Genomic DNA, 13,804 nt, shown 5'->3' on the forward strand with positions numbered 1-13,804 from the left:
GATCTTTATTGTTTAGTGACATGCTAGGATTTGTTATTAATCTTGTTAGTATCATGCCTAGGATCTTGCTATTATTATTGAGCTTTATTATGCCTTATCATGCTATTATCATTATTGTTTATTGCTTATTATTATGTTGCTTGATTATATTTTGTTATTGCTTGATCACACCTTTTATGCTTGTTTAAAGGGAATTTGTACTTGAAATCACGCTTAATAAGATAATTAATAATTTGGTTTAGGCTAATGTGATTTTAACTCAAGTGATCGCCAATAATAGTTTATTTGTGCATTAATATTCAACCAACATAGATTAAACAGGGTAGGTTCAATATAATGTTTGTATGTTATTCGAAAAGCGCACATGAATACGAGCAGAACAAAGTAGAGGCCTATTTTATAGGGCGGGTCCTTTCTTTTGTAGATTGGATTCGTACCCTCATCCCCGGACCGTGTTCGGTTCAAGACCTTATGGAGTAGTTGATGGTCCTTTTGGATTGTCTTTTGGGTTTACAAGTTCCTAAAACTTGTTGGCGACTCTTTTTGCTCTTTGTCTTTCCCTTTAGAACGCCACCGTACTTTAGTGTATGATCACAGTGGGGTTCAAGTTTGGGGTTATCGTAATGCTTGAAATATTCCCTACAGCAACAGAGTATACTCATGACAAAGATATGAAAGAAGTTTTTTTTCATATTTGTTGGTGCTTTTAATCTGTGAAGGCTGGTGCTGAAAATCGTTCTTTTTGCGATTTTGCCCCCTTTTTTCGTTGGATTTTTGTTGATGTATGCTATTGAAATTTTTTCGTCGAAGCTATATGGAGGTTATAGGGTGTTCTTGGGTCATACAGGAGTAAAATAGAAACGTATAACAATAATAACATGTATATTTTTATTCATGCATCATGAAACAAGCAAAAGAAACATTATACTAGTAATTATGAAACTGTTAACACTAAAAAGCCTTTTCATGAGGAAAGACTGATGACCAAAGCCTGTGCTACATTATAATCAAAACATCTCATGACCTTGATATGAGAAAGTTTCGGGTTTATTACAACAAAATTTATTTTCAAACTGAGAAAATTTCGGGTTTATGACAATCAATCTAATGTGTAATACACCATGAATTATTAATTATTCGTACAAAAACGTTTTAAGAATTATTTTTTCAAGATGACAGTAAAGGCAAGAAAAATATCAGCTAACTTAAAAAACTCAGAATTCTCCTTAGTTAAAGGAGAAACTTCTCCTTCCTTCTCCTTAAATGTATCCTCGCAATCTGGACCGCTATCCATGGCTGCACTTATTCGTACATTAGCTGTTGATAGATCCTTACCCTTCAAAGCCTCAAGCCCCTCTTGCAGATCACTCTGAGCATCCGAATACAGGTCTGAACAAGTTCCCAACGCGCTCTTGGCAAATGGGCTCAACTTAGGGTCTTTCCGGAGTTTAGCAATTGTTGTTATAGTGGATTGTGCCTTAGATGAACTTAACTTAAAGGATATCTCTACTAATTCATCAATGGTTGGATTTGTGCTCCGACGATACGACGTCAATGCCTTCACACAGAAATCATAATTGATATTTTTTGGGTCGGATTTTGAGATTTTCATGCAAGTATCCGGTATAAGGTTAAGGTTTGTAGCTTTTGCTTGGGAAAAACTTAAGCAAATGATGAATACTACTAGAGACATAACGTAACACTCCATTTTTTTTATTTTTATTTTTAAGTTCTTTGAAAAAGGTGAACAAAGAAAATTAAGATCTAAGTATTACTAGGAATATGGTGGTTTAAATAGAGGAAGAGTGTTCTAAAATCCAAATTAAGTTAGTGTACGATAATTCAGGTGGGAATCACACATATATGGTTATTATTCAATGCACTTCATTATTCCATGACATTTAAGCTCAATCATTGTTGTAAAAATGTAAATTATTACGTCCATTTTCAATCCATACCATATAAACCAATCAATGTGATCACATTATATAAATGTATTCTATAATCCACTCATCCTCCATGTTTTTAGTAAATCGTTTTGACCTATTATATGATTGAAATTAGAATAATATTTCTTTTTTCATCTTTTTCTTTGAGCACAAAATTTCCACAAAGTCTTTCGGTTTTGACCTCATCACTTATAAAAAAGGTAAAAGTTTGAAAACAATATAGAGTGTATTGTTTACAAGCTTAAAAGCCATCCTTTTAAATGTTACACCTTCACATAATATTTAACATAAAAACTATTGGAGAAGCCAAACTTTTTATTAGAGATGTCATTTTTGGGGACAATTTTGTCATAAGATCGTGTTGAATTTATTAATAATAATCGGTTATATTGTAATCACTAGAATAATAAATATAATTAGAGAAAATAATATATAAATATATTTTTTAAAATACAGAAACTAATAAAGCTTAGATAGGCCATCTAAATAGACATTGAGGAAGAAACATGTGTACAAGCACAACAAATATTGTATAGAAAATGTTTACTAATGAAATTTATTAAAAATTATTATGTCATATTAAATAATATGAGTACAAAGTCCATTTTGATTTTAATTTTTTGTGTGACAATTGTCGTTCAAAAATGAAGAACTTTTAAAGGCGTTGAGATTTCTCCGCATTGATTAAACGTCGAACAACTTTTTTAAGCGCTAGACCTTTACTAGTCAAATAATTTATTTATAGAAGTTTTTTTTTTTTATTATTGATCACATATAACTTTGATTAATGATATTCGGTTTTAATCAATAAAAAATAATACATCAATAAAAATTACTCGTAGTAAGTACTACGAGTAGAGAAAGCACAACAACAACAACAAAATTGTACTGAACTATAGAATTTCAATTTCCACAAAATAAACTTTATTAAGAATTAAGATTATTATGCATTTGTGCTAAATGATTAATTAGTTCGTTGCCTTTAACAAATCGGCAAAACCAAGTGCAATGGAAGACATTTGAAAAAAATCACCATTCTCTTGTGTCAAAGGAGATTGCGCAAACTTATTTTGACAAGCAGCAGGGTCATTTTGTGCAGCACTTGCTTTATTACTAGCTGTCAAATAATCCCCACTTGTAAAAGCCGCTAAACCGTCTTGTAAATTCTTTTTAGCATCCGTATAAATCTCAGTACATGCCTTCAATCCCTCCTTTGTCGACGGGTCGGTTTTCGGATCGTTGACAATGATGTCAATTTTTGAAAGTATGGACGTGGTGTTGGATATGGCCATTTGTAACGCGATGGTTCCAAGCTGTGCAACGGTTGTGTTTGCACTCTTTGGATCCGACTCGAGTACTTTTACACAAGTGTGGTACTCGACATTTGCATCGTAATGTATGATTTTTTCGCAACTATTTGAAATAACGTTTGCAGCATTGATCAAAGAAAGAATGGTAAAAATTATAGTGAGGAAGAAAAATATTGGTAGCTTGGAAAATGGACTGTTGGAATGCATTTTTTTTTGAATTTGCTAAGGAAAAAATATGAAATGTGTAATTTTTTTAATTGTTTGATAGATTGGATCAGCAACATGGTCACATTACTTATATAGGTGGGTATGCGTAGGGTTGTGCAAAAAGTGGGTCGGACCGGAATTTTGGACCGAACCGATCCGGACCGGTCCGGAACAAACCAGACCAAATATAATCGGTCCGGTCTTCGGTTTCGGAATATTATATTTCCGGGTTTCGGTCCGGTCCGGTCAAAACCCGGAAAAAGCCCAGACCAGACTGAAACCCATTTTACAGATTACGATGGGCTGCGTTAATTGCTAACAAAAACCCTTTGATTTAAAACGTTCTAGACTAATTCTAGGGGAATTAAACGTCAAAACATAACTGTTGAAAAAACCCTAAAACCTACAAACGTTAACCGCAATACTGATGAAAAACGCAACTTGTAAGTTTGCAGACCCATCATCACATCTTCCTAAATTTCTTTTATGATTGCTTCTCTGATTTTATGAGAGCTCTACTTTAAATGATGGTGAATCTGATGTAGTTTTTGTTTGATAATTAAAAAAGGTAATACTACTATATTATTACTAATACTTCAATACATATATTATCTCTTTGGAATTTTTTAATTTATATGTGTTTTCGTTTTCTTTTGCAGATTGATACTGATGATATGATGATGTTCAAGATTTTTGGAGGAGTTGGAGCAATTTCATAATTTCATTTTTATTGTCCTTATTGATGTTTTGGCTTTAATACGAATTGTAAGTATATTTAAGGTATACTTTTGGAATTGTGGATTTGTGATTTGACTTTTGAGTTATAAATGGGTACTATATGACTTAATGACTTGATTAATAATAATAAATATATGTGTAAATAGGCATTAGGCAAGCAGTAATGATTAATATGTTTATAATGTACAATACTCAAAGAATTAAAGGCTTAAAGGCCATAACAATAAGGTCCACATTAGAAAACTATTCAGGATCATCGATTATCGGTCCGGTCCGGGGTTTAACCCGGACCAATCGGTCCGGTTCGGTCTTGGACCGAATTTAACTGGTCCGGTCTTCGGTCCCAGCTTTCCTAAAATTCGGTCTTCGGTCTGGTCCGGGTCGGTCCGGTCCGGTTTTGGACCGATGCACAGCCCTAGGTATGCGTACCTTTGTGTGGATTGCAGACCTTTGCGGTCATAACTGGTAACTTACACTTTATTGACACCAAAGCATCAAATCAAGGTGGATATTTATTATTTATGGCAACAAATTGTACAAGATACATGTTGCAAAAAGAAAATAAAAACCAAAACAAAACAAAAAATCATACAAGATAGAAGTTAAAAAGACAAACAAATCATACAGGATACTCCGTAGAAGTTTTCCTTAAAAAAAAAAAAAAAAAAAAAAAAAAGAAAATCATACAAGATAGAGGTTAAAAAAATACACACACAAATCATACAAGATAGGAGTTGATTTTTATCCGTATGGTAATATATCACCCTATAAAGTATATATCCCCGCTAATATTATAAGTCATGAGTATTGATATTACTATTGTTGCTTGATTTCATAGAATTATAGGCAAGTGAAGCCTAATATTTTTTCAGTGTTTAATAAAAAAAATTAACAAATAAAATTGAAAAATCACACTGTCTTATATCATGAGTACTACATTCATTTTATTTATGTGTTATATCCCAGATTTTGGCATTATTCACAAATTTGACTCCAACCAATGCCCGAGACTTATACATTAAAAATGAAAAAAAAAAAAAAAAAAAAAAACACAATCATGTGAAATTTCCTTAGAATTGTTTAACTACATAAGTTCCAAATATCTTTTTTTTTTAAAATTTGTATTTACTAGGGAGTCTGGCGTGCGCGATATGTGCGAAACAGCTAGCCCAAATGTGTGGTCATTATGGGTAGTTATAATTACACTATTAAGGCTCGTAATAATTTAATAGTGTTAAAAAAAAACCTTATCAGTTGGAGCTCTATTGGACTAATTCTAAATTTCAAAGCATACGTCAATACGATATAATTATGCACCCTAAATGTTGAAGAATTATAGTGTGTAGTAGCTAGTAAAAGTCTCACAAAAGAGCATTAATTAGAAGTAAAGTAGAACATACTTGTGTTCAACTCATACATGAGATTAATGTGCTTGACATATATATGAGCTTAAAAATCTACAATCATATTCATGCTACACCTTTAGATATGAAAAATAAAATGCAAAATAATACATAATTTAAAAAGAAAATGGCTAAAATGCCTTTTGTACAACATAAATATATGGCTGACTCCCTACCCAATTTAACAACCAAAGAATAATATTCCTTCATCTTTTATTTTGCACCACGTCAATGAGATATGCCACCTCCAACCATCAAAATACTTATTGATTACCCTTCTGTAGCTAGACCTCTATTGCACCATCTTCTATCGCGATGAGCTTATCATCTTCCATGGTAAACTCTTCTCTAATAAGTAAGAAGTAGTGGTCAGTTGTGTTTACAATTTCATCAAGAAGTTATTATCCTTGTCTACAAGTACATCCATGTATAAGGCAATCAACCAACAAGACTAATACTGTGAGTACCACATAAAAATTAAGTTATTTTTATATATGGACTCTAAACCTTTTTGTCATAACATATTTTATCATAATTAATGTGTGCAGTGTTAGTAAACAAGCCTTTATAATATGTAATACCTCCGATTTTTATTATTTGCAGCTTTGGGGTATTATTTGTGAAATATAAAATATTCCAAAGTTGCAAATAATAAAAATCGGAGGTAGTATATAATATAATCAAAAGATTTTCCATCATTAGACTAAAAGTCCTAGTTCATATGTATAACTAAGCATCAATCAAGTGATGTGCTTCAATACCAACAGATAATATAAAGACAATAAATGCCTCCAATTCAATCAAGTTTATGCAAAAGGAAAAAAGAGAGAGAAGACATTGGATAACAAGCATTTGCCAACTCGTTTGGCATGCTACTTTTTTTTTTTGGAAAAAATAACCTTTTATTTCATACTCAACTCCAACAAAAATAGTTTCCTCTGTTTTCATGAACTAACACAAATACATATTTTTTAAACATATTTATGAATGAAGGGAAAAATAAACACTCCAAATAAAACTCATAATTTTTTGATATATTTGATTTTTCATAACTACAATTCAGTTTTTTAAAATCTAAATACCAAGAAAAAAAACACATATGGCTAATAATCAAAACCTATTTATTTAAAAAAAAAAAAAAAACAAAGTTCAAGTAAAACCAAAATGCAAGACAGTAGAGATCAGAGCAAATTACTGATATTTAAAGGGAGATTAGAGCCAAAGTTCCATGAGCTTCTTATCCCACCTTTTTCAAAAATGGCATCCCAAGAGTCGTTGACAATTTGCTTCTTGACCATAGAGATTATCATGGCCAAGACATGCATAACCGGAGAAAGAGAGAAAGGGGAAGTCAAAACCAGTCCATATAAACCAAAAATCACACATAATTACACCTATTTTACGCTGGACCAATATGATATTTCAATCTCAAAGACATAATGCCTAAGAATTTGGGAGAAGATGAACTGAAAATCAAGAATCAATAAATATAACAACCACTACATAAAATGATAAAATCACTCATCAAAACCTCACATTAAGACTAAATTGGAAATTATTCAGGAAGCAAAAATATAGCAAAACAACAAGAAGCTTACAAGTTTGAACATGCTGATTGTTTCAGAATTTCGACAACCGTATTTCCTTCAATTACTCCCTAGTTCAATACATTGATTTAGGAGTCTACCAAATAAAATCACTAAACAATCTAATTCTATACAAAAACATCACAATTGAGCCAAAAACATAAAAGGAAATAGAATTGAAACATTACAGGATAATAAGAGAACAGGTTTTGTCGCGGTACTGTTCGACTGAATTCTTCCATATATTTTCGTCCCTTTAAAGAAACGGCTCTTTCCAATGCAAAGGCTATGCAAGATTAAATTGTATGAACTGCAATAAACATCATATTGGGAACTATTATTATGCTATTTGACAAGGAGTATTACATTATAATTGTGTTTTATACGCACCTAAGTCTGGTGATTTGTATGGACATCTACTTTGGTAATGCGCTTTTATTAGCCCCCAAAGGAGTTTGTATTAACGTCTACTTGTAGAATTGCTAGTATGATTGTTGCTTTATTGGCCTCTGTTATTGGTTGGCTTCTCTTGGCTATATCTGATGTATTCGTATTAGAAAACAATGGTATCTCCTAAACAAACTCCTTTCTACAATCAATTCGTCTCAATTCAACGTTTGATCGACTATATTAGGGTTGTAAAATTCAATCAATCAAGTATCCAATCAAACCGAAGGCAAGAGAAGGTGAAGAAAGCAGAAATTATGGATATTAAAGTGCGATTACCTACATAATTAAACGCCAATTTCGAAATACGATGCATGCATTACAGTTTTCTTCGCTACTCAAATTTATGAAAACAACGTAGACAACAAAATTTAACAATAAATCTAGATTGTGAAATTGATATTCAATAAGTAAAATTTAAAAATGAATAAACAAATTTACCTAACCTCATAAACTAATTCAATGGTGGAGAGAAAGCTTGGTAAGGGATGGAGAACTCATAAGTCGGTTCAATAAAGGAGAGATGCAGAGGAGGGGAAACTGAGGAAGGAGGAGCATTTAAGAGAAAGAAAAGAGGAAATAAAAAGGGTAATTAACACAATGTTAAATGGGGGCATAGATGTAAACTAACATTTTTAGGGATAAAATTGTCCTCACACTATTCTTAAGAGATATTTCCGGTAGGGATTGATGGCTAAAGAAATTTGTACTTCATCTTTAATTAGGGTGCTTACAAAAACATAAAGAGTACTCTCTATTTATCTAAAACAAAAAAAAAGGAAATATTTAGGCATTTATTTTGATGAAGATTGTATAACATACCTTCCCTTAAAAAAAATGTGTATAGCATACCTCTAAACAGTTTGGGCTAAGTTAAGTTCATTTGCAGGCAAAGTCCCACATCGGAACAAACACAAGAAATACAACTCTACGGAGCAATACATAAACATTTCTTCCGTAATAAAAAATTCATACCTTTCTCGGCCTTTTGGCTAAGATCAAGTGTAGTATCTGTTCTTATCAGTTTAATATCTGATACGTGGGCCAATGGCCCACGACGATATTAAATTTATTTTTTAAGGGGCAAGTCCCATAACAGTAGCTTGCTACCGGGGTCTTAAAGCGTCGCCCATGTGTTGCACTACTGCACGGGCCTGGCGCACCCCACCAGTACTCGGTGAAATTTTAACAGGACATAATAATGAACTTAGTAATGATGCGTCTGATTTGACTAGGATGAAGTGAGTATTTATTTTATTTTCATTGTTTAGAATACTTGAGCTTAGAGGTGAGAGCGTGTAATCCTGTAACGTAGACCTTATATATAAAGATGAGCATGGATGCAGCCTGATTACTGTGATTAGAGAGAGGCTTTGACCGCGACAATTACCTGTGAAGCAACGTTAAAACCATTTTGATCTAGAAGGAAGAAGCTAAATATTTTTATTATTGTTTGTAGATAGATTTGGGTTTGAGATTCGTAATGTTCGTAGTGGAGAGTGACTGCTTGAGCACGATTTTGAGAGCTACTTTTCCCTTTTGAGTTTATTGATTGGAGTCATGTTGGATAAAAGGCAACTTGGTTGCCCATTGCACTGCTGAACGTCAGCCTTTCTCTACATTGGTGAGCAAAAACTATGTATATATGCAGAGGGATTAGAGGGAATTAACATGAGCTAGCTAGGAAGGACATGTGATTCCATATTTTGATTTAATGTGGGATTTTACCACTGTGCTGCATTATAGATTTATAGTCCAGACTGATTTTTATCATATGCTACAATAATTGAAGCAAAGACAATTGAGATCACGACACTGGAAAGAACGATGTCTCATCTGCTCTGCCTTTGCTTATTATGATTTTTCGATGTTGCATTGTAAGTCCTGTAACATGGTATAATTAAGGAAATGGACAATCTACCACCAAACATGAAACAAATGGCTCATAGTAGTTGGCCCTCTATTGAAAGCAGGGATTTTGTAAGAAAGGAAGAATACATTACGTGGGTACACTTACATCAATGATGGAAGCTTGTAAGTGTTAATAAATTCATGTACTCGGGTTCTTATGAACATGATGTTGTACGACTTGTTCCTGTTCATTTTCTTTCTTACAATTCTTACCAGGTGAGATATAAGTTAAATGATATACGGAGTAGAACATAGCATATGAATGATGAATTAGTACTGCAGTTAAAAGTTTAAGAGTACTCTGCATTGACTAACAATATATATCCCACATCGAAGGATGAAGGCTAAACTACTGGAAGCGAAAGTTTAAAATGAAAAGCAAAGCCGCTAAATAACATACTTACCTGGACGGGGTCAATGGGCGATCAAGAAGGCCCATGGCCTAGGTTGATGGCCTCCATTGCACTCCGGAAGTGCATCAGCCTAAGATCTCCCCAACGTGGGAGAGTCTACGTCATAATTTGTGATAGAGGGGGCCTGCGTTCGCGCGGCCCCTGTCTAATTCTACTCTAAAATTTCATGGCTTAATGCATAAAATTGTTCGTTAATTATAGTTTTAGTAATTTGGGTTAATTTAATTTTATTTTAATATGTAGACGATTTTTGTCTAGTTGGTAAGCTATAGTTTTACAGATTGAATTCTATTTTAATAGCAGGGCTGAACTTCTGATTACCGTTGCAACATCTCACGGACTGCATACGAGGCAACTACAGGTCTCCGTTGTTAATGAAATTCGCTGTTTGTTGACCTTCTAAGAACGCTCAGGACGACAATGTTGGTAAATTAACTAATTACACTAAAGTAGTGGTCTGAAACTAGAATTGGGATTTTTAATGTAGCATGTACTTTATTTGATCTTATTATTACTAATGAAAGTACGAGTTTTAATTGTATGAAATATCGATAACGCTCATAATTAATACTATGGAGTAACAAAGATAATCATAGACAGCATGGATTACTTTTAACAAGGATCTCATTTTATAAGAATTCTTTTGAAAGAAATTCCATGGATACTACATTACAAACATCATGTTCTGTTTGAAAGAAACTATTTCCAATTATAATTTCAGAGCAATACTACTTTTTATTCCAAAAATATAGTTATAAAATAGCGTGGACGGCAGGATTCGAACCTGCGCGGGCAAAGCCCACATGATTTCTAGTCATGCCCGATAACCACTCCGGCACGTCCACTTTATTCGTTATTTTTAAGTCAGTCATTTAATTAATCTCTTGTTAAATTCTCTGTTTACCAAGAAAATATTGTCGTTATTTTGGTCTTGTATGATCAAGGAAACTTCATTTTGATAGTAATTCAGAAACTCTGCTAGCTTCCAACAAGAAGAATACATCTGAATGCTCAAATATAATGAAATGAGGAAAGTTCATATGAAGTAGATTAGTCAAGTACAAATAATTTTTATGGGTCCATATATCTATACTTTTTTTTTTTTTTTTTTTTTTTTTTTTTTTTTTTTTTTGATAAGATATAGCAAATTAACGTATATGGAAATATAGTGAAATGGGGTATCATATTTTTCATATTCAAATAATTCATATTTTCTGATGCCATCAATCTTTTTCTTATGTTGTACAAGTATTTCATAAATTTAAATCCTATATTCCCTTATTGCCGTTCTTAGATCATGTTATTTCCACTTATTTTAGACTTAATAGGTTCGAATAAAACTTATGAGAAAAGTTCATATAAGCTCAAGTGCAAAATATGTGAGTGAAAAAAAAAATATATATACGAGTAATATTATAATTAGTAATCTTCTTAAATTTTTTTGATGCCATTAATCTTTTTGATATATTCTAAGGGCTTGTTTGATAAATGGCTTTTCTTTAGCTTTTTGAATGGCTTTTGGCTTTTGGCTTTTGGCTTTTTCATTTGGTTAAACATTCAAAATTTGTGTTTGGTTTATGGCTTTTTCAGCCAGCTAAAAAGCTGACTTTTAAGCCAAAATGAAAAAGCTACTTGGAGTAGCTTTTGACTTTTGTCTACCTAAGTTACTAATAACATCTAACAGCCAATTTTACCAAACATGTTTTTAGACTAATAAAAAGTCAAACAACCAATAAAAAAACCAATACAAACAGCCAGTCAAACCAGCCTTAAACCAGCCGACAGCCAATAGCCAGCAGTCAATTGCCAAATAAGGCCTAAAAGTATTTTATAGATGAAATCCCTCATTGGCTGATTGCCGTTCTTAGATTATGTTACTTCTACTTATTTTAGAGTGATATGTTCGGATAAAGCTTATAAAATAAGTTCATATGAGCTGAAGTACAAAATTTGTGATTGGAAAAAAAAAATGTTATTAAAATTAGTAAATTTTTTTTTTTTTTTTTTTTTTTTTTTCAAAAGTTAAGATATATTCCGTTAAACATGTACTCCATTGAATACATACATTGTGGCAAAAGTAAAAAGTGTTACAAATAATTCACAACTGTTAAACATGTACTCCGTTGAATACATACATTGTTTATTTAATTTGTCATGGTAATTATTAATGATTTCAATTTTTTTGTTTTTGACGATCAGTAGTTACATGACTTAACTAAAATAAAGTACAGTTGTAAGCCAAATTTTGCAAGCCCAATTACCAGTATAATATGGCCTTCAACTATCCAAATTTAGTTAATTCAATTACAAGTATTACTTATTATTGATGTTGGCCTTTCGAAATGGGCTCCATACAAAGCTGATAACAATGTAACAAAGAGAATCCAAAAGGAAAAGAGTTAATTGAGTGGTCTCTAGGTTTCTATAAAGGGGTACTATACTAATATGATGTTATTAGCGTACTTAACAGTAATATTCCCCATCAAAGCTTACTTAACATACGACTTATTTGAAGCCCCTTTATCTTTTAACTCCCTTTTTCTTCCCAAGATATCAGACACAATCGTCGTTATATGATCAACACTTTAGGATAATTTCACTATTAACCTATAGTAAAAATGATTAATATTCTAGACTCTTCTTTAGAGATAACGGAGCTGTATATTCTCTACTCTATCCCACGTTAGGAATAATTCTTTGTACTAGTTTAATTTACGCATAATATTGTCATGATTTATAGGTTAGTAACATGATGCTTAATAATATACCAAGCAAGCTAATTATTTCTTTCAACAATACGTCAAGCATTAACGCTATCACCTTAACACGATTAACATGATTTGTGGACCCCAATATATACGTGTCTTTCATATATAGCTTCATTTATAATTATAATTTAATTGTCTACTTATTAAAACAAAATTTAATGGGTTCATAAACATGAATTTATTTCAGTCTGAAAATCACCAAAAGAGAGTTGGGCATATTGACCAAATTGGTTGTGTTAATGGCCCCCTCCCAAAAAAAAAAAAAAAAAAAAAAGGTACAAATAGTGGGGCAAAAAAAAGTATCAAAGACAAGTAGTAGATGGGTGTCACATTAATCGCGTACAATTTTCTTTAATTAGACCAAAAACTTATAATTCACTTGGGTTAAAACTTAAAAGGAATATTGTTGTTAGTACTTTGATCGAGTATGAGCCAAGTTCAATCTGCTTTTTGGAAGGTAAATTGTAAGATAAAAATTGTATGTCTTAGATGTTGTCACAATAACTTAAGTGTGAAGTCCAGTCATTTCTACACGAATAACAACCTTAAATTCATATCAAATAATTCAATTGTCACCTCTGCGGCTCTGCCTATACGGCTAAACACAATGCACAAGTACAAGAACATAATTGTAAGATGAAAATTGGAATAGCGTCCACAACATGATATAATGTGGTATAGTAGAGCCAACAGGCCCATCACACACCCAGTAAGCTAAAGAAATACAACATTGAAAATGGAAGGACAATTCCCATTTTTGCAGGTAAACAAAATTGGATAGACAACGCATTAATTGATTTCAACAGTTTGGAATGGTATTAACTATAAATATTTTCATGAAATTATCTACGAGGTATCGTAACACATTATTTATTTGCTTGATCGCGAAATACATAATTATTTGTCTGTCAAAAGGGGCAATAATTATTAGAAATTTGACAAGAATAATTCAAAATTTAGTCCTTAAAACAAAAATAATCTCTAGATTTTACATATTAATTGAATATTTTAAGTTCTATCACACTATCAAATAATTGAACGGATAAATAAAAAGAGTTCGATTATTAAAAAA

General features: G+C 32.1%; 3 non-coding genes and 2 pseudogenes across 3 annotated transcripts; 2 read left to right on the forward strand and 3 right to left on the reverse strand.

The window, feature by feature from the left end:
• Positions 1 to 1,159: 1,159 nt before the first annotated feature.
• LOC145584498 (putative invertase inhibitor pseudogene) lies at positions 1,160 to 1,708 on the reverse strand (annotated as a pseudogene).
• Positions 1,709 to 2,917: 1,209 nt separating this feature from the next.
• LOC145584499 (putative invertase inhibitor pseudogene) lies at positions 2,918 to 3,466 on the reverse strand (annotated as a pseudogene).
• A 5,145-nt stretch (positions 3,467 to 8,611) lies between these two features.
• On the forward strand, positions 8,612 to 8,808 carry LOC145587204 (U2 spliceosomal RNA). The gene has a single exon (XR_014101226.1). It is a non-coding gene; the product is annotated as a U2 spliceosomal RNA (small nuclear RNA).
• Positions 8,809 to 9,947: 1,139 nt separating this feature from the next.
• Positions 9,948 to 10,109, forward strand: LOC145587180 (U1 spliceosomal RNA). Its single transcript, XR_014101204.1, has one exon. It is a non-coding gene; the product is annotated as a U1 spliceosomal RNA (small nuclear RNA).
• Positions 10,110 to 10,727: 618 nt separating this feature from the next.
• On the reverse strand, positions 10,728 to 10,809 carry TRNAS-AGA (transfer RNA serine (anticodon AGA)). The gene has a single exon. It is a non-coding gene; the product is annotated as a tRNA-Ser (tRNA).
• Between the last annotated feature and the right edge of the window lie 2,995 nt (positions 10,810 to 13,804).

The sequence above is a fragment of the Chenopodium album genome, chromosome 16 (genome assembly GCF_948465745.1).
Source record: "Chenopodium album chromosome 16, dcCheAlbu1.1, whole genome shotgun sequence".
Lineage (NCBI taxonomy): Eukaryota > Viridiplantae > Streptophyta > Magnoliopsida > Caryophyllales > Amaranthaceae > Chenopodium > Chenopodium album.